Here is a 25,697-nt window from a genome sequence, read left to right as displayed (position 1 = left end):
TTTCAGCCTCAGCTACACCCTGAGCCTCCACCTCACTTGCATTTCTAATAACGCTGGAGAGGGAGGGTGAGAGGGAGTGAGTGTATTTATGTGTGGATAAGTGCGCGCGCGCTCCCGCGCAGTTCCCCACCCCCACCCCGATACTTTTCTTCAGTGGAAACAGGGAGAATCTAGAGGTTATTCTAGCGAAAACTCAATTTCAAAGCCTCAACCCGGCCGCAGCCAACCCTTAGGGCTCTGTGTTTTGGTTGCGCAGTGCAACTTCTCACATCCTACCCCGAGCTTTAGGAGCAGACAAGAAATTGGTGAACAGAACCCAGGGTCCGGGGGAAGCTAGGGGGAAAAAGTGAAAGGGCCGATCCCCCAGAAAGGCGCTCAAGTTTGCAATGAAGACTGCGTCTCCGCGAATATGCGCCCACCCTACCTCTCCCCTTCCAGGTGGAACTCGTTAACAGCAGCCGCCTGGCTAATAGACACCGCCACCTTCCTCCCCCACGCACCATCCGAGACCAGGGCAAGTGAGGGCGGCGGGCTGGAGCGGACTCTGGCCACCACCAGGCCTCCGCCGACCCCTGCCCCATCACCTGTGGGGAAAGCGCCCCCTCCCCCGGCCTCTCTGCCCTTCACGCCGCCCGTCTCCCCCCCACGGCAGCCGCTCCCCGCCCCGGCCTGCGAGGACAGAGCGCGGCGCCGGGCTCCCCTCCGCGGCGGCGGGGCCCCAGCCCCTTGAACTGGTTACAACCGGCGGCGGCGACCGAGCGGGGCAGTGGGCGGCGGGAGGGTTCCCGGCGGGGAGGGGGCTAACGGGCAGGCCCAGAGGAGCGGGGAGTCGCAAGGTCCTACCTAACACCGTCGGTCTCCTCCGTCTCCTCCTCAACGGCAGCGGCCCCGGTGGTGGCGGCGGCAGCGACATTCCTGGGGAGCGCTCCCGCCGCCGCCTCCTCCTCCACTCTCTGCTCGCCTCTCTTCCCTGGCGCGCTCACCGAGCGCCGCGTCCCTTCAGCCACCTCCCCCAGCCCGCCCCAACACACACGCCCCGAAACCTCAAGCCCTACGGCTCCCGTGGCCGGGTAACCCACCCTCCCTCCCTCCCAGCCACCAGCGGCGGCCCCGTCCCTCCCCCCTTCCCCGGCGCCCGCCGCCGCGCCGGGCTCAGTAATGGCGGCCACTCGGGCTCCCTCGCGCTGACGGATCTCTCCCTCTCTCCCGAACTTTACCTCAGCATCTCTCCCGGCGCGCACCGCCGGAACGCACACGCGCGCGCGCGCGCTGCCACACACCCGGCCGGGGGCGGAGCGGCGGCGCAACCTCGACGGGGCGCGCGCGCGCGCACCCGCACCGTCCTCCCCACAATCCCCCGCCCCCGCCGCCCTCACCTCGCGACGCCTCCCGCGCCGCGCGCCCGGCTGGGCCCCGCCCCTGCCCTCGTCTCCCGGGAGCCTGGGAAGGCGCGAGCGCCGGAGCCGGAGGGAGGGAGCGAGCGCGCGGGGCCGCGTTCTCGCTCGCGTCCCGGCTCCCCCATTGGCTTCTGCCCCTCCCCCTTCTTCCTCCGCCTCTCCCATCCATTGGTTCCCTCTCCTACTCCATTCCTTCTCACCTTTTCCCTTTTACCCATTGGCGTGAATATTTTTCCTCTGCTTTCCCCTTTCTCCGTATTCTGCTCCTCCTCCGTCCCATCCTCCACGCTTTAGAAGCTGCCGACCATGCAGCTCTGAGCACTGTCGTCTCCGAACCTTCCCTGCTTTCTCCCTTTCCTTCTGTTCCGGTTTCTGGCCGTAACTGGGAGCAAACCACAATACTGCAAAGGGACCTGATATTGTGTTAGCCGTTACAAAACATCGCATGGGCACTGAATGATTCTCGATAAATCAGCCTACGCTGTCTGAGTATTAAAGAATTCAAGAGAGGAAAATATATGCACCAAGCTCGTTCCCGGGGACATGCTCCCGCGTGTGCAGCCAGTTTCCTGCCTGGGATCGCTGGCCAACTAGACGGCACCCGCCCGGGACCTGGTGCCGTACTCACCCAGAAAGCAAAACTCCATGGGAGCAAGAAGATTCCGTTTCTCCGTCGACACCGCACAGGGACGGAGGCAGGCCCTCGGTTTAATCCATTCTTAAGGAAATTGAGCGAGATGCCAAGACATGGGGCGGATTGAATTCGGGGTGGCCCAGAAGACCCCTGCTCACACTACTACTGAGCAAACCTTTAGGAACCATCGGTCACCTGGCTCTTATTATACTGTCTCAAATATAGTCAATATTTTTGGAGACGTAGAAATCTCACAAGTTTGGAGGTACCCTGGGCTTTTGGCGTATTTCTTATCTGAGCACTGGCATTGAGTCGTGGTTAAAGGGCGGTGGAAAAATGTCTTTTCTTTCATCACTGAAGAAACTGAGGTCTTGTGACTTTCCCAAGGTCATCAGAATCTGTCTTACACATAGTTCTTAAAATAGCTGCCGGCAGATGAAAGAATGAATGAGCAAAAACATAAATCTACCCCAATTTGTTACGTTTAAAAGAAAGAAGTAATGTGGGGGCCAATTTCTTTTTGGGAGTAGATTTATTTCCTGCATTGAAAACGGTTCATCATCAGTAAACATATAAAAAAGTCTTTTAAATTTAAAGTATTCTTTATTTCTTATGTTACATAAGGTACTTTAGTTAGCCAAGGTTGCTTTTTAGTGTTACAATGATGCAGCTGCTTCCAACCAGAAGTATGTTTAGGGTCTGTCAGTAAAGAAAAACAAAACTGCCTTTTGGTAAAAATCAGTTAGAAAATATTTGTCTGTAAATCTGCCACAGAATTTCAGCAGAAGTCCTGTTCCTTTCTTCCATACCCCTGCCCTTCTACTCCGTATTTCTCTAAGGTAAACTTAATAGACAGAAGCAGAAGAGATGTTTAATTTCTCTGTTTCTTGCTCCCTAATTTTAAAAAGGCATGACTACAATTACTTCCTCCAGCCACTCCCTTGCATCTGAATGGTACCAAATAGGTTGAGTGAGGTACATAGGTACTTATTTCTTTCAGTTATAAACCCTAGGCAAGGAAAAAGGACACTACAGAAAACTTGCAAAGAAAGAAAATATAGAAAAAAGGAAGAAAAAGAGAGGAGGAAATTTTAGAGAGTGGACCCATCAAAATGCAGTACTAATGCCTTAATACACACATCACTTGTACAGGTTGGAAAGCCCATGCATTTAAATGCGTTTTTTGACCTTTGTATTAAAAGTTCCTAAAAGTACGAGAAGCCAATTCAAAGCTATAATTTAATACTTGATGTTGAAGTATTAAGTACTATAATAGGGTGTCCACCCTAATGTAAAAATTATTTCCTAAATAATCAGAAATTTCATAACCATGGCATGTATCAGTACAAACCAAAGTCAAATCAGGGCTTTTAAAGGTGTTAACATTCTTTATATATTATTGTTTTCTTCAAACCAGGACATCATACCGAAGAATCAGGACATAAGACTGGAGAGAAAAAAAGACTTTTCAAATTTCTTTTTTCTCATAATATAGACACAAGAAAATGAAGCGGGACAGGGAAGGGGGGAAGCCATGGTTTTCAAATGATAGTTGTCATAACTGACATTGTTTTTACTCTTTAGTCCTTCTATATTATCCATCGTGATTTAAGGAGTCAACTTTACAACTTTGCTCCTTATTAATACTAATACACTGGTGAGCTGCTTACCAGTACAAATAACTAACAAGTTTATATCATTTTAATTTTTGTATCTGCTCCTCTCGCAAGAGAAAGCGTACAGTTTTCTGCATAAATAAAAATCTGAAAATGGAAAAAGGGGGTCAAACTTCTACGGTTATAAATGCTTAGATATATACAAATAAAGGCTATAAAGAGCAGAAAATAAAACTCAAGGATAATATGGTATATTTTAAAATTGATTAGGAACCATGCCTTCAGGGAAACAGCTTTAAACACCAACCCTCCCCACCCAAAACAAAAAAACTTTGAGAAAATAAGTAACTTATCATTTTACATACACACAGAAACACTCTGGAGAGATAAGAGTAAATATTACCAATCTCTCTTGGATCAACTACTCTTCTTATCTAAAAAGGAAAAAATTTAAGCACTTGTTCTCCACTGGATAATTAAAATCACCCAAAGCTTTGTTCTTCATTTACTTTGAAAAAATTAGCAGAATAAGATTTCAGTCGGGCATTTTAGGTTTTTAATTTAAATATCATCCACAAATTTCTAGTTCTTTAACACATCCTAACAAAGTATTCACATGCTTAGGATCAAAAGAGATGACAGCCATAAAAAATGTTATCAACATTCCAGCTTTTACCATCAGCAGTAACACTACATATAATATTCAGATGTTTGATGTGATTTGGTTTCAAAAGAACTTACCCTATAGAAGTGGGTACACCCCCTGCTGGAAATCTCTGATTATAACTACTTCGGCTTTTGTAGCCTGAACCAAAAATACAGGAAACGCCATAAAGGGCCTTTCCATTCATGACAAAATTAACCCATACTTTTTGCCTGTCTGACATTAAGACAGGCTTTTGGAAAACAGACTATCTCAGAATATCACCCTGATTACAGGAAAAATACATGAAAAAGTTGGAGAATAACAGAGGCAAATAACAATAACTAAAGCACAGAAAGGTTATTTCATGTCTAATTTCCCACAGAATTTCACGACTTGTTTCCACACCCCACCCAACCCCTACCTACTCCCTTGACCTTTCTGTTTCTCCATATCCCATATAGTTAGAGCTATTGGGAGGAGAGAAAGCAGGGTATTATGGGGTGTTACTCCTATGAGCAGGCAAATACCAATAACCAATAACCACAGTATAACCACAGTAGCCATTTGCTGAGTTAAAGTGCTGAAAAGCTTTCTCCAAATTTGTTTTATGGCTACCAATGATATTTTCAGCATGAAGAAAAGGTGTTAATTATGTTTTGGCTATTACCGTAGAAAATATTTTGACAAGAGTTAAGGTAATTGTGAGCATGGCACTGGAACAGTAGGAAAGAAATGCAATGACCTTATTGGCATTTTGTCCCACAAAACCTTGTTCTGTTGATTTTTCAGAATTGTATTTTCAGACTGAAATCCCAAAGATGGTATCCGAGTCTAGCTTCAAAATGTCACATTCATGCCGCTCTGGTCCTCGGACATAACTGAAAGAGTAAAATTAAAATTCTGTTTTTGAATAATTAGTATTTTATAAAGTTATTTGTAATGCAGACTCCTTTTAAAGGAATAACAATTCATTCAGGTCCCACCAGCACAAATACTTTAATTAGACAAAAATCTTCAAGTTATTTCCTCTCACAAAAGGAGGTATTGTTGAGCCATCTGGACCCTCCATTGAGTTTTTATGAAAGATCACAGCTTGAATTTAATCAACCCCCAAAAGTTTAACCCCATAAAGCTAAAAACTAACTGCAAAGGTTCCTAAGAATTATCTTTGAGATTGTTACCACTGTCATTTTAAATCATCACAGTGGGAAACAGGAACCTGTATTGCTTGACTGTTTAACTATGCACATAATTTTTGTGAATATCCTTATTCCCACTCTCTAGATGGTAAGCCTGTCAAGGTAGGAATCACAGATGAATGTTTGGCCCTGTTCGATAACTGGAATTTGATTAGCAGAAAGTTCAGTAAACATTTGGTAATAATAATATGAAACACTTTAGGTTTTATGGATTTCTGTGGATTTATTACTAACAGAAGACTTTGGATTTATTTTGAAATACCAGCTGAGATAATCACTTTGGAAAATACAAGTCATTTAAACAAATTGCTGAATTAGCTTATGAAAGTTGAGTCAGATATCCTTCCCCAAGTACCACCTATATTTCTGCATATTACATCTCCCTGGTAGGTAATTGTGTTACCAGTGACAAGTAACCATGGATCTAAAGTGTCAAGGAATATTCTAAAGAACTGGTGTAACTAACAGGTTCTGAAATCAATAATAAGGTGTCTAATCACTTCACAATTAAGGCTTTGTTATTTCCACCTATTATTATAAACTGCAGTAGATGATGAATGTCTTGCCAATCCATGCTTCAGCATTTTCTTCAAAAAGCTTCACAAGTAACAATGTGATTTTTTTCTGATGAATGCACTGGTTCTTTCAAGCATACCTATTACATAGTGAAGAATAATAACACTCATCTTTCCCCAAATAGGCTTCCCATCTCTCTTCAGCACAGCCCAGCACAGGGCTCTGGCATATACTTCATTTATTTCTAGCTTTGGTTCTCTTAGGTGTAGACATTAAACAACTCTCCTATTCTTTCCCCCGAAAGTATTTACATTAAAAAGTCTGAGATTCTACAAACATGATAAAGTAAAAGTGACAAAAGTTCATAAAAGCTCTATGTGTCCTATAAATCAGATTCTTTAAAATTAAATAAAGTAGATTTAATTAAAATAGATTAAATTAAAAATAAATTTACAATATTTTAAAAGTATATATTTATGGAGGTAGAAAGGTATTCGTATTTTCTGTGAAAAAAATTAGACTACAAAGCAATGAAGGAAGTACAGTTCTATTTTTATAAAAAGAAAATGTTTTGAAAACAAGATGACAATATTATTAACTAACATATTACTAGAGATTTAATTGAAATTGCCAGGAGAAATATCGACAACCTCAGATATACAGATGATACCACTCTAATGAGAGAAAGTGAAGAGGCACTAAAGAGCCACTTGATGAAGGTGAAACAGGAGAGTGAAAAATCTGGCTTAAAATTCAGCATCCAAAAAACTAAGATCTGGTCCCATCACTTCATGGCAGACAGATGAGGAAAAAATGGAAACAGTTGCAGATTTTATTTTCCTGGGCTCCAAAATCACTGCACACAGCAGACTGCAGAAATGAAATTAAAACATGCTTGCTTCTTGAAAGAAAAACCATGACAAAACTAGACATTGTATTAAAATGCAGAGATGTCACTCTGCCAACAAAAGTCTGTATAGTCAAAGCTATGGTTTTTCCAGTAGTCATGTACAGATGTGAAAGTTGGACCATAAAGAAAGCTGAGCACTTAAGAATTGATGCTTTTGAACTATAGTGCTAGAGAAGACTCTTAAGAGTCCCTTGGACAGCAAGGAGATCAAACCAGTCAATCCTAAAGGGAATTAACCCTGAACATACATTGGAAGAACTGAGGCTGATGCTGAAGCTGAAACTCCAATACTTTGGCCACCTGATGCGAAGAGCTGACTCACTGGAAAAGGCCCTGATGTTGGGAGAGAGTGAGGGCAGGAGGAGAAGCAGGGGAGAGAGGATGAGATGGTTGGATGGCATCACCGGCTAAATGGACACTAGTTTGAGTACAATCCGGGAGATAGCGAAGGGGAGCCTGGTGTGCTGCAGACCAAGCCAGACATGACTTAGTGACTGAACAAGAGATTTCATCTACATGGTGATATTATAATATCAAGTGTTTACTTTATTCTTTTTGCTTTTTCTGCAATTAAAATTTTTCCTAAGTTTTTTGCAGTAAAAAATTGGAATTATACGGTTGAAAATTGAGAAAGAAAGGCAATGTAAAAAGCAGAATAAGGTAAACTGTCTTGAAGCAATTGAACTGTCTCTATATATCTCTACTAATTTCCTTTTTTATTCTTTCCTTTTCTTCTCTTCACTGTTTATCCCCTTACTTCTACTTTAGCTGTTTCTTCCTTCTTTCTTTTTATTTTGATTCTTCATCTTCTTTTCCTTCTCTCTTAATTTTCTCTTGGGCCTTTTACAGGCCACCTTGGGTACCGTCTCTGTCTGCAGGAGCCTCTGATGTAATGGAATGAAATGGTCTAGGCAAACCTATTATTTCCACCACTAGATTGTATTGTCTTTGATGACTTTTTAAATGTTCTTACAGACCAAAGCAAATCAAGCAAAGAACATATGTTTTATTAGGTTTAAGGACTTATTTTAAATTATGTAAATCTGCCAATAGCATTGCCTCTACTGTTGATGATTTCATGGCACAGATTCTATTTTTAAGCTCTTTTTCTACACTAAAACACTGCACAAAAACTTTCAGGTATAGACAATAGATAGTTTGTCTAATATTGATAAAACTGAGCTGATCTTTCCACATGCTCTGGTATTTCCCTTTGTACTACAAGGTTTATGATAAAATGTGTTCCATTTGGATGGTTTCCCATGTGGATTTGCTGATACTCAGCTTCCCTGGTGGCTCAGTCAGTAAAGAATTCACCTGCAATGCAGGAGACCTGGACTTGATCCCTCTGTTGGGGAGATCCCTTGGAGGAAGGCACGGCAACCCATTCCAGTATTCTTGTGTGGAGACTCTCCAGTGACAGAGGAGCCTGGCGGGCTGCAGTCCATGGGGTCACAAAGAGTCAGACATGGCTAAGCGACTAGGCACACACAGCACCGCACACAGGTTACCTTTGACTTCCTATCACCCCAAAGAACTGAGGGTTGCTTTTCTAAGTCAGAAATTTATCTTGTAGAACTCCTCCTTTGCTATATCCTCAGCATAGCACAATCAATTACCAATTTAAAGGAAAAGTGAAGCTGCTCTTACTACAATACAAAGGAATGCTGGAGCACAAATTAGTGTAGTGGAAAGACCTCCAAACTGGGGATCAGGAGACTTGAATTTGGTATCTCAGGTTCTGCTTACTGTGTGACCTTCAGAAGTCAATGAATGTCTCTGAAGTTTCCGAATCCCTAAATGGTCCCTCTGACACTTTAACATTGTGGAGTTTGAATTTATTTTGCAAGGTTAACCAACAGACCAGGCTTCACTTCTTCCTGTTTCACACTTAATTTAACACCCACCCACACTCACCATCACACCCAGGACAAAGTTGTTACTCTTAGCTTTCCTGTAAGTTTTTGTCTGAGGCCTGTACCTCATCCCTCCCTACAAAGAAAAAAAAAAAAAAAATTCATCCTGATGAAATTAAATTAATTGCATTCCTCCAAAATCCATCTCTAAAATCTATTCCTAGAACAAGCCAGTCATATATCCCTGTTATAAGGGCAGCTTCTCTGAACATTCTTTGACAAAAGATTGCTTTGTAGTTTCTAAGCTTACAGTCCTTTATACTCCCACAATTTATTCATCATTCTTCTCCCACCCCATCCCCCAATCGGCAATATAGCCCCCGGCATCCCGTAGCCAATTCTGGGTCTTCACAATCCTATTTATTAATAGTATTCAGGTGCTCATGGTCTCACCCATGTCTTTTCTCCCTTGTGCCCACTTACGGTCAGTCCTATCTCTACCATCACCCCAGACAACAACTAATCTTTCCATCTCTAAGGATTTGCCTATTCTGGACATTTAATATAAATAGAATGATACAATATGTGGTCTCAGTGTCTGGCTTCTTTGACTTATACTATTTTTGAGGCCCATTCATATTTTTGGATGCATCAGGATTTCCTCCCTTTCCATTGCTGAGTAGTATTCTATTGGATGTATATACCACATTTCGTTTATCTGTTCACCAGTTAGTTGACATTTGATTGTTTGCACTTTTTTAGCTACCATGGATAATGCTGCTATGAATAAAAAATGTTTGCACGTATATATGTTTTCATTTCTCTTGGGTAGATACTTACAGGTGAAAGTTATGGGTCATATAATAAATTTATTTTTAATATTATAAGAAAATGCCACATATTTTCCAAAGTGATTCTATCATTTTATATTTCTATCAGTAGTGTATGAGGGTTCTAGTTTCTCTACAATCCGGTCAATATTTGTTATTGTCTATCTTTTTACTGTAGCTGTTCCAATGGGTAAGAAGTACTATCTTATAAGTACCTTGAATTCACATTTTCCTAATGACAAATTATGTTGAACATCTATTTATGTGCTTTTTAGCCATTGGTATCTCTTATTTGATAAGATTTATATAAAAATCTTTTGCCTATTTTAAAATTGGGTTGTTAATCTTATAATTCTGGGTCTCATTGGACCTTAAATTCTTTTATTGAAATTTCCTCTCTCAAAATCCTGAAGACTTTTTCTTAGCACAACAATGACTTTATTTTCATATTTCCCAATACTTCCTCACATGTTTGTGATATTTTTTTCCAACTTGCATAATGTTGTAAAAGATAAAATATTGAGTAAAATATTTTCTCTTCCAGGGTATTCTTACAATCAGTTTATTTAACTGGCAATACATAGTTGTTGTTTAGACTTTATTTTCTTTTCCTCATTGTTTAAATGGAATGGCTTCATACCAGTTATCCTATTTGATTTTGTTGTAGAAACAGTACACTCATTCTATCAGAAAATCTGGGTGAAGGACTGTTCAACAGTGAGCCACATGCTCCCTGATTCATGACACCTGGGATCTCTATCTCAATAGCACAAGCCTTGAGCAGAATTTTTGAGGCATTTCAATCAAAAGTGAGTTACTACAGCTAACCTTCTTCTCCCTGGTGCCTAACTCATTTTCAGTTAGTAAGAGTTTTTGAAAGTGAGTTAACTCTTTTAAGCCAAGGGAATACAATTTTAGAGCACTTCAAAGTGATCTTTTCATTTGATACCTCAAAATACTGCCATGCCTTTTAAGGTTTTGCAGTGGGAAGGCAGCTTCTTAGCCTCAAAGAAATCATGTTCCACAGCGATTTAGGGATTAGAAAGAAGAGGGGCTACTTAAGTTTGGATACTGTTTTCTGATTTACTATGTATACATCTGCAGAGTGGCCTGTGGGTTCGAGTTCCTGTGGTATGCATCCCAAGTGTCATAATAATTCTAATAAAAGAGCTCTGGCTTTGACAGCATTCTGTCTGTTCACCTTGTATTGGAACAAGCTGCTGACAATTCTTTGAATTTACCTGAGGGTAAAACTCTTCACCCTCTCCAAACATGTCATCAGTTAACTTGCTGTAATTGGCTACCACAGCCCACCATTCCAATAAGTGTTTTTAGCTAAATCATCACAATAATAGGTGTTTGTCAAGATATCTTCAGAAATCAGATGCCACTTTGTACACCTGCAGCTTACAAAGATGGCTTGCCTGTTAAACTCTCCTAAAACATTGAGAATAAATACTCTTGTTGTTCAGTTGCCCAGTTATGTCTGACTCTTTGCGACCCCATGGACTGCAGCACGCCATGTCTCTCTTTCCCTCACCATCTCCCAAAGTTTACCCAAGTGCATGTCCATTGCATTGATAATACCATCATATAAATACTCTTTAAGTTGCTAAAATGAAATACTCTATAAGTTACTAAAATGAAATGTCCGCATTTGAAAATGGAAAGTCTTCATACAAAGTGGGACACTCTAGGAATGCTGACAACTGGAAATCTTAGTCTCCCTAGTCCTGTTACATTGGTCCAAATCTTATTTAGGTTTTTGCTTTTAGTTTAATCATGTTGAGAATGCTTGTTGTTTGAAAGTGATATATATTAAGTGTAAGCTGGTTATAGGGTAATTATTTTAAGTTTACTCTAGATTATTTCACATATGAGATATATATACTCGCAGTTTGATGTATTTTAGAAATTCAGTATGATTCCAGATTCGTTCAGACATATGAACAAACATGTAAATACTTACGTAGCCTGGCAGAAAATAGATAAAAATATTAACAGTGGCTATCTCTGGGTAATTTTCTAAAAAACACATTTATCATATATACTTTCTTACATATTCATCTTATATACTTTTTATTTGTCCATATATTTTATTGGACTTCTTAAAAAGAGGATTTTTTTAAATGCTGCACATACTAATCATATCTTCTTGTTCACAACATTCCTTAAAATTATACTATCTGGCAGAGAAAATACAATCAACAAGAATTCTGAAACTTAAGTAGATCATCTCTTGGAATATTATTTTGATATACTGTCTCATTCAACAACTATCACTTTGTACCCACTATGTACCAAAGACTGTGCTCAAATCAAAAACACAAACGTGAAAGGCATGATTTCTGCTTGCAGTGAGCTCATTTTCATGTCCTAGGATTGGACATTAACTGAGAACTAGGTCCATAGATTACATGTTTTAGTGAAGAGCAAATAAGTCTTTCAATTTCTATTATTCTCTAATAGTTTCATTATTTATAATTTCTCCTTTTAAACATGCCAAGCATAGATAGATAAAATTTTCTGTAGAATGACAAATTTGAATAGACAATAATTTCTCCTTAGTCTAACTAAACAACTAACTTGCTCAAATTACTTTCGTAATTAAGGTATTTTTCAGATTCTGATCCTTAGAGGTACTCTACTCATTTTTTCTCTCCTATTGTCAAAGTTGTAATCTCATGGTTTTGTGTTTTGCAATTTTTAGGTTAGTGCCATACCACTAAATGACAAAGAGGCCATTCCAAGACCAAATGAAGTCTTGTTTTAACTGGCATATAACTGTTTTTATTTGGGTTTCTGTGGAATTTGGAAGTCTGCAACTCATCCAAAATGAGGGCATTCCACAAATTCCATTTCGTAAAAGCCATCCCTCCTTCGTATACTGTTTCCATTTTCTTCAATGTAACTAAACTTTTAGCAGGACATTCCAAGAAAAGTGATAAAGGGATGTGTTTTAAGACAAGCAAAACAGAATTCTTATTCAGCAAGTCCTCTTGGTAATATTAATAGCAGTAGCAGCAAAGTAGTAGTAATAGTGGTACTACAGAAAAATAATAAACATAATTAAACAACACTTTAAAATAAATTTTGAAAATCCAAAAATTAAAAATATAGTTGGTATGTTTTAGTTGATTCAACACAAATAATAGTCAAAAATCTTTAGCAATGTGTGTTTATTTCTCAAATTGTTTATACAAAAACTAGGTTTTTCTGGATTGCCAAAATTATAGCCTAAAAATCTTAGATTTTCTTTTAAATGCAAAAGTTTACTCGGACTCTGAGCACTTAAACGCAAAGAGAAACAGGAACAGATTATGCTACGGAGAGGAGGCCTTAAGGAAGACTGTGGTCATCTTCCCGTGTAAGATTACTCCTGTGGCATCTTGTTTCTTGAGAAATATAGAATATGGTAGCTCCCCATATACAAGGGACGGTGTGTTGATAACGAGTAAAACTCATTCAACTTAATGGGGATGAGGCCCATGAGTCAGGACAAACATGGAACCCAGAGAATGTTACATTCGGAGACTCAGAGCATGTGACAGAGGAGACTCCAAGAATGTTCTGACCGAATGCGCAGTTGGTTTGTGGAATTGTAATGGGGGTTGTGCTCCAGGTCCTCATTTCTCCTGGGAAAGCCTCAGCACCTTCTCCTGAAGCCTGGCTTTGTGCAGACTCAGGGCAGAGTGTTTCACTTTTAGTGATATGCTCTTCACTCTTCTCCACAGAGCACAATTTAATACAAGTACTTCTGAGTGTGCTAAAATTTATGGAAAATATGCCCTGTAAGAGCTTTAAGTAACTTGGATTCTTTTGCTTGAGAAAAGGAAAATTATTTTTAAGCATATAAACGATGCAGTGGTGAGTGAACAAAAGGAAATGAGCTTATACAGCCATAAGGCTGAAGAGAAGGAAGGTCGGACAGTGTCAGACACCTCAGAGTTTTCCGGACTTCTCTAATCTGCCTGCAGGGCAGGAGACCCCGGCTGGATTCCTGGGTCGGGAGGATCAGCTGGAGAAGGGATAGGCTACTCATTCCAGTATTCTTGGGCTTCCCTTGTGGCTCAGCTGGTCAAGAATCCCCCTGCAGTGTGGAGACCTGGCTTTAATCCCTGGACTGGGAAGACCCCTGGAGAAGGGAAAGGCTACCCACTCCAGTATTCTGGCCTGGAGAATTCCATGGACTACAGTCCTTGGGGTTGCAAAGAGTTGGACAGGATGGAGTGACTTTCACTTTCTTTCACTGGAGATATTTGAAAACCAGAGTCAGAAGTGCTGCTGATAAGTCAGAATAAAGGACTAAGTGGATGTCCTATGATGCTACTCAGGTAAAGTGAAGAATGCCATTAAAATCAAATGTTCTGTGTGTCTCAACATGCTTATAAAACAAGGAGGCTGCCTTTCACTTGGTGTGAATGCATGGTAAATAATGCTCCGGTGTCACAGGCCACATACCAATATCAGCATCCATAGCCGAACCCTAGGTCTCAGACTCATCTTTGCATCAGTATATCTGGACCTCTGTTCTCCCAGATCATCATCATTATCATTGCCATCATCACAAATGAATAAATCATTATCCTTTCCTTCAAATTTTTAATAAATAGATAGGAAAAAGGACACTATGTCATGGTTCCCAAACTTTTAATAGTCACTTCAAAATTTTTCAATGGCTTCCATGTGATAGTTTGTGTTTTAAGAATCTGTTGACGAGACAAATACAAAATTATAATAGCAAAAAGCTGTCACGAATTTTCTTATTATTTAAAAATGAGTGTATCTTCTTAATCCCCATGGCATTTATATACATTTGAAAAACTGTACCTGTGGGACACTGTATGTTAAGTTTCCAGATACTATTTGGTATGCACATTCAAAGGGCCCAAGAAAAGTCAGCCCTCAGAGGAAAATAACAACTGGAGCTAAGGAGATCTGGATCTGAAGTCACTCCTTGAAAACATGACCAGATGTCTTTTTCTTTCTGAACCTAACTTTCCAGTCTATAAAATAAGGAGGCTGGACTAGCAGCTCTTTAAGAATGCTTTGAGCTTTAAAACTTCTTTGATTATATCAGATTCTTTATTTAGCAACCATATGCAACTGGATTTAAATGTCATATGTGGCTGTAAATGTCAATGTATGGCAATATTAATATGGCTTTTCATGCTAGGGAAGTTGTTCTTATCAAGAATTAGTCAATATTCTCAAACACTTATGTTTAATAAACCCATTATAAATATAAAGCATACCTACTTCTCAGACATTGCTTTATTTTTCATATTTCATTTAGTCAAACAATCTTAAAACTTAGGTTTAAACATATTTATCCATATATTAGAGACAGAAACACTGAAGTCTGTTCAAAGAGTTACATAGTAAGTCAGTGACATAGTTTTAAACAAAGTTGTCATTAGAAGATAAGTTCTGCAAAGAATGCTAAAAGTATCTATCAGTGCTCTTTTCACAGTAATGAATAAGTTATTGAAATAATCACTGTAGGAGATTATCTTCTTCAAAATTATCACTATCCTAATTGCTTTAGGGACTTCCCTGGTGGCTCAGACGGTAAAGTGTCTGTCTACAATGCGGGAGACCAGGGTTCAATCCCTGGTTTGAAGATCCCCTGGAGAAGGAAATGGCAATCCACTCCAGTACTACTGCCTGGAAAATCCCATGGACAGAGGAGCCTGGTAGGCTACAGTCCATGGGGTCGCAAAGAGTCGGACACGACTGAGCAACTTCACTTTCACTTTCACCATTAACTCAATTTTTTCTAGCTTGTGCTGTTTGATTGTAATTGATTAAAAGACTGTAAAGCTACTGTATCAGGGTTTGTGTATGCTTTTTAAATGTTGAAGTTAAACTATATCTTAAAATATTTAATGTTATTATTATTATTGTTAACGTAAATAGTATTTAAGGAAAATTTTGAGAGTGAATGAATTAGTGAAATAGTAATAAGTGCTATTCTTAGTAAATTTCAGCAAAAGATTATACTTTTAAATTTTGAAATATCAAATCACATTTTAATTTTAATGTTTATAGATCTATATAATGTTTACTTTTCTTCAATAATATGATTTGAGCATTATCGTTAGCATTTACTTTACTCTTCTGACCATGTTTTTCCTAAAGTGAGTATAATATACAAAATTAGTATGACTTTATACACAAATACATGATAGATATTTAAATGCCAAGCACAAAATTCCTCTTAATCATTTTGAATTCTTACTGGCTATTTTAGGTAGTCACAGGAATAATTTTTATTCGTAACTGTTCCATCATTTCAAAGCCTAATTACAGGAAATATTTTAAAATACCTGGAGCCTAGAAATAAACAGATATCTACTCTAATAACTTGGGATAGCCAATGCTTCCAGAGCAATCGAATACCTAATATACTGGGAAGAATAGCTTTTAATTTAGAGCAACAGAACTACGTCCAGAACAAACCAATACCAGTTTGAAGAGGACTTAGTATGCTTACATTTCACCCAGGTATAAAAAATTATATTGAGTAAAATCTAAGGAGTAATGTCAAGATAAGCATGATAAAGTTTCAGCGATTTAGTTAGCAGTGAAAAGGAGAAAAATAGAGCCTAAAACAGAAGGATGTTAAACCCAAAAAAGCTTCTATAGAGCTAGGGAGTGAGGCATTGAGACTTTTGTCACCACAGCTCTTTCTTCTTTTCATCCTCTTAGCCCTGAATGAAGCAGGTGACTGGGCCACACTGCAGGCTCCTATCAGGAATTGAGCCTCCTTCCGAAATTCTGCTGAATGCATATAGATGCATTCATGGAAACTAATTCTCCCACCTCGAGCAAGCTCTGCACCCTGATTAAGTGCTTGCAAATTCTACACTGCTGAGCAGTGTCTTCATGAAGCTTTCCAAGGTTGCTTGGCAAGAAAAAAATCTTCCTCAAAAATATACTGATTGTGGAATGGTTCAGATACAACCTGCAAAGTGCTGGATGAGATAGGATCAGAAGCAAATGGTCAGAAGCTCACAAAGGTGCATATACTAGGTCCTTGATGAGCCACTGCATGATGAGAGGACACAAAATGGGCATCTAGACACAGACACAAATAAAATATTAAGAAATGCCAGCACAGTTTCATGGCTAAAACACAGTTCAGAAATTAATTTCAGCTTTACATAATCACACAGGAAGTAATTAAATGAAACAAGACAACCTGCTTGTTCAGAAATTAATTTCTATGCTAATCTTGAACCCTAAATTTTTGCTAATCCTGTTTCACTTTAATCACATTTTCAAAAGCCTACACTCTTTACCATGTTTCCCAAATGCCACTGTTTTCCACCGTGTGTTCTGTTTTGATACAGCTCTTGTCATTTTTGCCCTCATCTGACAAATTCTTAAAAACACAATCTAAACACAATCCTACACAAAGTTTGGAATGTTTCTTGGTGCAAATGCCCCTGAAAATTTCAAACTTTTCTAGATCAGTTTGGCCCAGTCCAAATGATCAGAGGTCTCTATAAGAAAGCTCTCAAATCCTTTCCATGGGCTAAGTAAGAAAGCAAATTACCAAATGATGGATGAAGAATAGCTATATGATGCCTTTCAGCACACTGAAAGTCACTCAGTTGAGTCTGACTCTTTGTGACCCCATGGATTCTACAGTCCACAGAATTCTCCAGGCCAGAATACTGGAGTGGGTACTCTTTCCCTTCTCCATGGGATCTTCCCAGCCCAAGGATTGAACCCAGGTTTCCTGCATTGCAAACAGATTCTTTACCAGCTGAGTCACAAGGGAAGCCCAAGAATACTGGAATGAGTAGCCTATCCCTTCTCCAGTGGATCTTCTCAACCCAGGAATCGAACTGGGGTCTATCTGCATTGCAGGCAGATTCTTTACCAGCTGAGCTACCAGGAAAACAAACACCAAATCATGCACTAGTCATTTTCCAAAGTAAGTGATTATCATCCCTACAAAAAACATTTTAAAGCATCTAAGTAAAATTACTATAGCTTTTATGGACTCATACCCCATCTATCTTCCTCTAGATTGAAATACATTTATGACATCTAAGGACTGTTTGTTCAACTGGTTTATTCAGTCAATTATTCATTTGTCCATTCATTTAACCAACATATACAAAGTGCTGGATGTTGTGCTTGGTGCTGGAGACATGAAGATAAAGATAAATCTATTTTCACTGTTTAACAGGAGAGAGAAATGGGAGAACAATATTGGATTATAGTGATAAGTATGTTAGAAGAATGCTCTCCACTGGGAAGGAGGGTGTACCAAGGACAGCTTCCATCACCAAGGAGATGATAAACAACCAGAGTCTGAATCAGGAAAAGGAGCTGCAACAGTGAACAGAGTAAAACTAAACTAGTTTTTAAAAAAACGAAAAAAGTGAAATTCAGTAGGAATCATTTGGAAAGACAGGTGACCTGTGATTACCCTAGAATGCAGCTCAGTTTTATTGCTTCAGGGCAAGAGAAAGAAGTCCATGGCCTCCAAGGACTCCTTTTCCACTTTACAATTTTTTTATTTTGAAGCTGTGGTACAAACTTAGCAATAAAATGATAAAGAAAAGCATTCCAATTGTAACCATAGTAGTCAGGACAGATGGAGAAGGGTACCAGGAGAATGTAGCAGAGAGTTCAGGATGCATGACCAAACAGTCCTCAAACACCATCATCCAATAATCTCCCCAAATCTCTATGGCCCTAATTCCTCAATCCTCTGTGAGCATCATTTATAACTTTCCATTTGAGGGGCTGTGATATATCCCCATTCTTAGAAATCTCTGTGACCTTTTAAAAAGATAGCTCAAAACATGACCCATAAAATTGTAACCTACATTTCTTATTTTCAACACTTAACATTTCAGAGTTCTTAGATTCTTCCCTTTCTGAAACATGAAAGAAATAATGAAAACATTTGTTCTGTCCCAAACTAAAATAAAAACAGAAAATATACACTAAATTTAGCAGCAGTAATTCTATAGGGCTTCAGTAGAACTGGACTGCAATTGTATAATCTAATGAGAAGCACTTCACTCCATATTTGTGTGCCCCCCTTCAAATCCATGCTGTGGGGAGGGGAGTAATATTTTTTTAAGGGATTACCAGCCTGCAAAGAATCCACCTGCAATGCAGGAGACATAGGAAATGTAGGTTTGATTCCTGGGTCAGGAAAGTATTTTGGAGGAGGAAAATTGCAACCCACTCCAGTATTCTTCCTAAAAATTCCATGGATAGTGGAGCCTGGTGGGCTACAATCCAAAAGATTGCAACTGAGCAACTAAGCACACACCTATATAAGTGATTAAACTACTCCTGGAGGTGGCATAAGATAAATCAAGAAGATAAAACAAACTGAACTCAACTTTAAGAGAAACTTTGTTATGGTGAAGACCCAAACACTGAGACATCATTAAAGCTTCCTGATTAAATTAACATAAGAGGCACAATCTTTCCATTCCCCCTTCTGTTTAAGAAGCTGAAGCTTCTTTATACAGACATTTCAATGTGTCTGAAGGATTAGTTAAACCAGAGTAGATTCATAACCTTGTATAAAACAGGGAAGAAAAACCAAATAGCAATGATTACTAAATGTTGCAACAGACTGTTCTACATGGCACTCAAAAAAATGGTGTGCCCTTTAATACAGCAATTCTTCTAGGACTCTGACTCATGGAAACATAGACAAGAATGTCAACTGATGTACTATTTGTATTGTAAAAGAGGGAAAACAAATCTATTTTGATAAAAAGAAGATAGATAAATCAACTACGTTAGAATCATGATATGGGATGTTATGCAACCATTAGTATGAGATGTATTTAAGGCAATGGCACCGCATTCCAGTACTCTTGCCTGGAAACTCCCATGGACGGAGGAGCCTGGTAGGCTGCAGTCCATGGGGTCGCTGAGAGTTGGACACGACTCAGTGACTTCACTTTTCACTTTCATGCTTTGTAGAAGGAAATGGCAACCCACTCCATTATTCTTGCCTGGAGAATCCCAGGGATGGCGGAGCCTGGTGGGCTGCCGTCTCTGGGGTCGCACAGAGTCGGACACAACTAAAGTGACTTAGCAGCAGCAGCAGCAGCATGAAAAGATCTCTAAGATATTAAATGAAAAAAGCATGTCGCTTAATTATATATATATATCTGTATCTATACATAAAAATACATTCCATTTGTGTGAAAAATAGATGTGTACATATATGTACATATTATCTATACATTTAAAGTATGGGAAGGAAAGATGTGTACCTGTGGAAGAAAATGGATGGGTTGCAAAGAAGGCAGGGTAAAGATAAAGAGGAATTTGTTACTTCTTATACTTTAATGTTGTTTACATTTTATGATTAAAACTCTCTTTAAAAGTAAAAAGCAAATGGTATGCATCAGTTGTCAACGGAGGTTAAAGAACAGTAACAGCAACAAAAAACCTAAAATAAAGTTAGAGGCCATAGCACACACTAGAGAAGGCATACTAAAGTCTGTTCAAGAAGACTGAAAACTATTTTAGTAGCAAATTTTGGGGTTTTTTTTCAGTAAAGTATTTTCAAACAGTGAATTATGTAACCCCAAAGCATAACATCTCTGATTAGTATGCACTGCAACTTTATACTATATAGATTGTATCATTTTGTAATGTGTCAAGCACATCACTATAAAAGCACAAAACATATGCTTTTCACCTGTGATAAATCACCTTGACTAGGTCACAGAATGAGTAGACAGCAGGCTGTAGAGTTTTCTAAGTGCCACATAAGAGCCCTGAAACATAGTGGCACTTTTCTTATTTTGCTGGCGTAAGTTACACATGCCATCAGAACCACAGTCCATCTCACATTTGTTACGCTTTTGACAAGCAATTTTCATTCAGTAATGCCTGTTCATGTACATTGGCATAAACCAAAAGGAGACATATATTTATTTTTATTTCAAAAGTATAAAGTTGTATTCAAGTATTTTTATAATGCTGGTAATTTCCTACACTTCTTAGAATTAACATGATAAAATATAAATATTTTAAAAATAATAATTTGAATAATTATATAGGGGTTTTTGTTCCATGGTACTCAACTCTACCTAGTTAGTATTTAGTTCTATTTATTCCTCACCTTCTCCTAACTTTCTTCCTACTTTTTTTCCTCCATCCTTTCTTCATGGCTTCCATAATTACATATTCAACACCTCTTATGTATTAAGCAGTATGCTAGGTGTTAGGAATCCAAAGATGGTATGACATAATTTCTGCCATGAATGAGTTTACAGTATAGGGAGGTAAGCAGGTTAGACTGAACAGAACATGATGCTGTAACAAAATCCTGATGAAAAAGAAAATAACATTTATTGGGCATCTACTACGTGCAAAGCACCATGTTAGATGTTTTATCTACATGTTATTATTTCTTTAACCTTCATATTTAACCTTCCTACTTTCCTGCAGGTATTTTTACTTTCTTTTTGCAAATGAGGAAATTGAATTGCAGAAAGATGAAACAATGTTAAAAATCTCAAAGCATCTAAGAGATCAACAACAGTGCTGTTAATATGCTAAATTATAAACGGCTTCATTAACTCACTTGTTAATACCTGCCCCTGAACTGGAAACCAAAAATCTTGCCACCCACTGCCAAAGCTCGCTTTTAGTTAGAAAGAAATGGGCTGCTATAGTTCAACAGTGAAACTTAGCATATGTTTTGTACAACTGAGTTTCCATTTTAAGTATAAGATGACATTATCATTCTATTAACAATTAATTTTAAAAAATTTGACAATTGGGAGAGTGAATTCTTCTGAAAACAAAAGTATTGATACTATATACAGAAAATAGAGTACTCTAGAAATAATGTTGAATGGTTTATCTGACCTCCATCTTACCAAGTTTCCTTAATTTCACAGTGTAAATGCATTCTTAATTTTTCTTCTCTTTTTGAAGGACAGTATTGGATCAGTTTCTATAACCAAGACATATCTAAACAATTTAAGCTTTTAGGAGGAGAGGAGGAAGCAGGCATTTTATGGCTGGCAAAACTGAAGATCCAAGTATTACCTGAAGGTTGAAAGAAAGGTCAACTAATGAGCCTTCCTCATAAATACAGTTTAACACTTTCTGTTCTCTTTGTTAATAGAGATGAAAAGTAGCTTGTTTGCTTCCTCCTTTCCTTCTAACAAACATACATTAAATACTTACTGTGATCCAGACTTTGTGCTAGGTATTGGAGATATAAAAATGAAGTAACACACAGTCTAACAGGGATCTTGCAGGTTCTAGGCACTGTATTGGGCTTCCCAGGTGGCTCCAGTGGTAAAGAACGCACCTGCCAATGCAGGAGACATAGAAGACATGGGTTCAATCCCTGGGTCAGGAGAATCCCCTGGAGAAGGATGTGGCAACCCACTCCAGCATTCTTGCCTGGAGAATCCCATGGACAGAGGAGCCTGGTGAGCTACAGTCCACAGACTCGCAAAGAATCAGACACAACTGAAGACAATTAGCATGTACACACAAGCAGTGTATTATGCGCTTTAGATGGGTTATCTCATTTAATACTTACAATAACTCTGTCTGATAGGTAGTAATATTGTCTCCATTTTGCAAATGAAAACAAAGCTAATGACAGTCACATATCCAGAAAGTAGCACTGCTAAATGTGTTTGCATTTTAATTACTGTATGACACTGCTAAAATAAAGACAACCAAAGAACTGCGGGAGCCAGAAAGGTATAAAAGGGAGTGACCAACTTGGCTCCAGGCAGTCCAGAGAGCCTTTTTAGAGGAGATAATACTTGAGCTTTACCTTGAAAGAAGAGATAGTAGATATACAGTGGGTGGATGGGTATTTTAGGCTGAGTAAAAAATAAAATTTTAATTGTGTGTATATACACACACACACGTATATAAAGGAACAGAGGTGTAAAAGAGCAGGGCAAGATTGAAGAAAAAGTTCAGGGCCTTCAAGAAATGAGCCAATAGACCTAAAGCTAGATGAGGAAGGTTTGCATGTTTCAACAAGGAACTTAGGCTTTATCCTGAAAATAGCATAAAATTAAGAAAATGGAATAAAAGATTGTGTGCATGTGTGTGTAAGATAATGCCTGTGGCAATGAAGAGAGTGGGCTGAAAGTACTATGTCTACGTATAACTGCAACAGTCTATGAGAGAAAGAAGGGGCTATCCTGAGGCTCTGTGTGATAATGTGATTTATAATAAGGAATACATATTTGGTTTTCATTCCTAGTCCCTGACACAGGGCTCCTAAAACTGTTATAAATTTCTAAGTGATAAGAGCACTGGAAGCATCTTTTGATCTAGTGTGGTGACTCTGGGTGGGCTTCTGGATGGAGGACAGTCAACAGAAAGACCAAACCACGACTAGAAATTTTAGCCCTGCCCCCACCTCAACTTCTCTAAATAGGGGAGAGGGACTAGAAATGGAGTAGAACTCGATCAGGCCTACATGAGGAAGCTTCCATAAAATCCCAATGGCATGGGATTCAGACAGCTTCCAGGTTAGTGAACACATCCACACTGGGAGGGTGATGCACCCCAACTCCACAGGGACAGAAGCTCCTGCACTTGGGACCCTCCCTAACTTCCCCTTATGTACTCCTCATCTGGCTGCTCACCTGTATCCTTTAATAAACTGGTAAGTGTTTTCCTGAGTTCTTTGAGCCTCTCTAGCAAATTAATCAAGCCCAAGATAGGGGTGATGGGAACCTCTGATTCACAGCCGAGCCAGACAGAAGTTGGGGACCAGCTAACTACTTGTGATTGATGTCTGAAGTGAGGTGAGAGCTGTCTTGTGGGACTGAACCCTTAACCTTCAGGATCTGACACTGTCTACCAAGTAGATAGTGCCAGAGTTGAGTTAAATTGTATGTTGCACAGCTGGTGTCACAGAGAATTGCTTGTTGTGGGGAAAAACACTCCATGCATTTGGTGACCAGAAGTGTCAGAAGTGAAGTGTTCTGTGTGAACATAAAGGCGAAACACACAAGAGGAAACACCGTTCATTTTTTTTCTTAATTTACTCTAGTTCTGCGGATGTCTAGGTGTCCAAGCAGCCTATCTTGTGCAGCATGCCGAGAGGGGTTAAAAAGAGCTGGTGATAAGGGAAGTCAGTATGTATACACCTTGTGTGTATGCTCAGCTGTGTCCAACTATTTGTGAACCCATGGACTATAGCCCACCAGGCTCCTCTGTCCATGTGATTTTTTTCAGGCAAGAATATAGGAATGGGTTGCCATTTCTTCCTCTAGGGATCTTCCCAACCCAGGAATTGAACCTGTGTCTCCTGCATTGGCAGGAGGATTTTTTAGCACTGAGCTACCTGGGAAGCCCCCATGTACACACCTTACATGCCATGTTATTGTGTTAAGCATTTTTACATGTATTATTCACTTGATCCTCATAACAACCCTAGGAACTTACTTCTTTTTCTATTTTGTGGAGGAGATTTCCAATTATTAAGAAAGTTATCTAAGATCATACAGGTGACCACTAGTGGAGCTATAATTCAAACCACTCACACCTATCTTCCTTCAAAGCTTATGGCCTTTCACAGAGGACACGCTCAAGGACATTACAATCTATTCAATGGTTCCATTCATTCTAGTTGGCCTTCAATGAATTTAAATAAAGTACCTTTGAGAGCCAAAATGTTAAAGCAGCAAAGATGACAAAATAAAGATCACAGAGCAGATCTATAAAATAAGACCTAGTAAGGGGCTTCATTTAAAAGTATGCTCTATATATCACATTTGTGGGCACACTGCCATTCACCTAAAAGGGAAATTTCTAGAGATGCATGCATAATTTGCATTTGTGGTTTTGGAAACTTCCCAGAAAACCATGCTCTGAATAAAAGGACACGGTATTAAGGTAAAATCTATATGTAGCTTTGCCTAGCAACCTAACTTCAACAATCAAGGTTATTACTAAAACGATTTTGAGTAGGCTTAGTGTATTTAGCTGTATATATATGCGCACACACACACACAAACACATACACAGTGTTGTTTTAGAGAAACCAGGCTAGCTGCTACCCTTAGGACCTCTTTGTAATGTTGCATTCCTGTGACTAAATGGCCTTGATTCCATATTAAACTAAGCTTTCACACTGCTGTAGCAAAGTGCCATTATACTTTTATTATCATTCATTAAGTTTACAAATGGATTGGGAATGATAATCCACATGGTATAAGCGCTATATCAATGTTAGTTGCTGCTATTGCTGTTATTCCTTATTATTATCATTACTATTTTTCCAATCCAACCAATCATCAACATTAATAGTATCAGGGGTAGACCCTAAAACTTTGGAGGGTCTAGCATAGCATGAATCTGATACGTTTTTGACCAAAGAAGCATCTTCTTTTTTTTCTGAGAAGGATACTCTAGATTATGAGATTGACTCACACAAGCCAATCATCATTTCATAATTTCTTTCTTCAGTTCCCCATCCCTCTATACTTCTGGCTTCCCTGTCCATGGGATTTCCCAGGCAAGAATACTGGAGAGGGTTGACACTTCCTCCTTCAGGGGATCTTCCCAACCCAGGGATTGAACCCATGTCTTCTGTGTCTCTATTGGCAGCTAGATTCTTTACCACTGAGCCACCTACTTACCCATAAAAAAGAATGAAATAATGCCATTTGCAGCAACAAGGATGGAACTAGGGATGAACATATTAAGTGAAGTAAGTCAGAAAGAGAGAGACAAATATTATTTCATATCACTTATATGTGCAATCTACAATATGACACAAAGAAGCTTATCTATGAAATACAACACTCTCTATGTGAACATAGAGAACAGAGTTGTGGTTGCCAGAAGGAAAAGTGGGTACAGGAGGGATGGACTGAGAGTTAGGGATTAACAGATGCAAACTATTATATACTGTAAGATAGATAAATAACAAAGTCCTGTTGTATAGCACAGGGAACCATATTCAGTAGCCTGTGATAAACCAAAACGTAAAATAATGTGAAAAAGAATGCATTGGCTGGGCAAAAAGCTCATTCAGATTTTCTGTAAGATGTTACAAATGAACTTTTTGGCCAATTCAACTGAACTACTTTGC

At 39.1% G+C, this 25,697-nt stretch overlaps 1 protein-coding gene across 7 annotated transcripts in view; it reads right to left on the bottom strand.

Annotated features, from left to right (window-relative positions):
- ARHGAP5 (Rho GTPase activating protein 5) overlaps nucleotides 1–2,094 on the bottom strand; it is a 74,985-nt gene extending 72,891 nt beyond the window's left edge. For 3 of the 7 annotated variants that reach the window (XM_027957236.3, XM_027957237.3, XM_060401791.1), the window contains exon 1: nucleotides 844–972. The gene's annotated coding sequence lies outside the window, so the exon portion shown is untranslated. Of the gene's footprint in view, nucleotides 1–843; nucleotides 973–1,217; nucleotides 1,253–1,376; nucleotides 1,451–1,597 lie in introns of those variants that run through there. The other 4 variants (XM_060401788.1, XM_060401789.1, XM_060401790.1 and 1 more) reach the window with 4 other exon arrangements.
- Between the last annotated feature and the right edge of the window lie 23,603 nt (nucleotides 2,095–25,697).

Source organism: Ovis aries, chromosome 18 (genome assembly GCF_016772045.2).
Source record: "Ovis aries strain OAR_USU_Benz2616 breed Rambouillet chromosome 18, ARS-UI_Ramb_v3.0, whole genome shotgun sequence".
NCBI classification, from domain to species: Eukaryota; Metazoa; Chordata; class Mammalia; order Artiodactyla; family Bovidae; genus Ovis; species Ovis aries.
The sequence above is the reverse complement of the archived record's forward strand: the minus strand, read 5'-3'. Positions and strand labels throughout refer to the sequence as shown.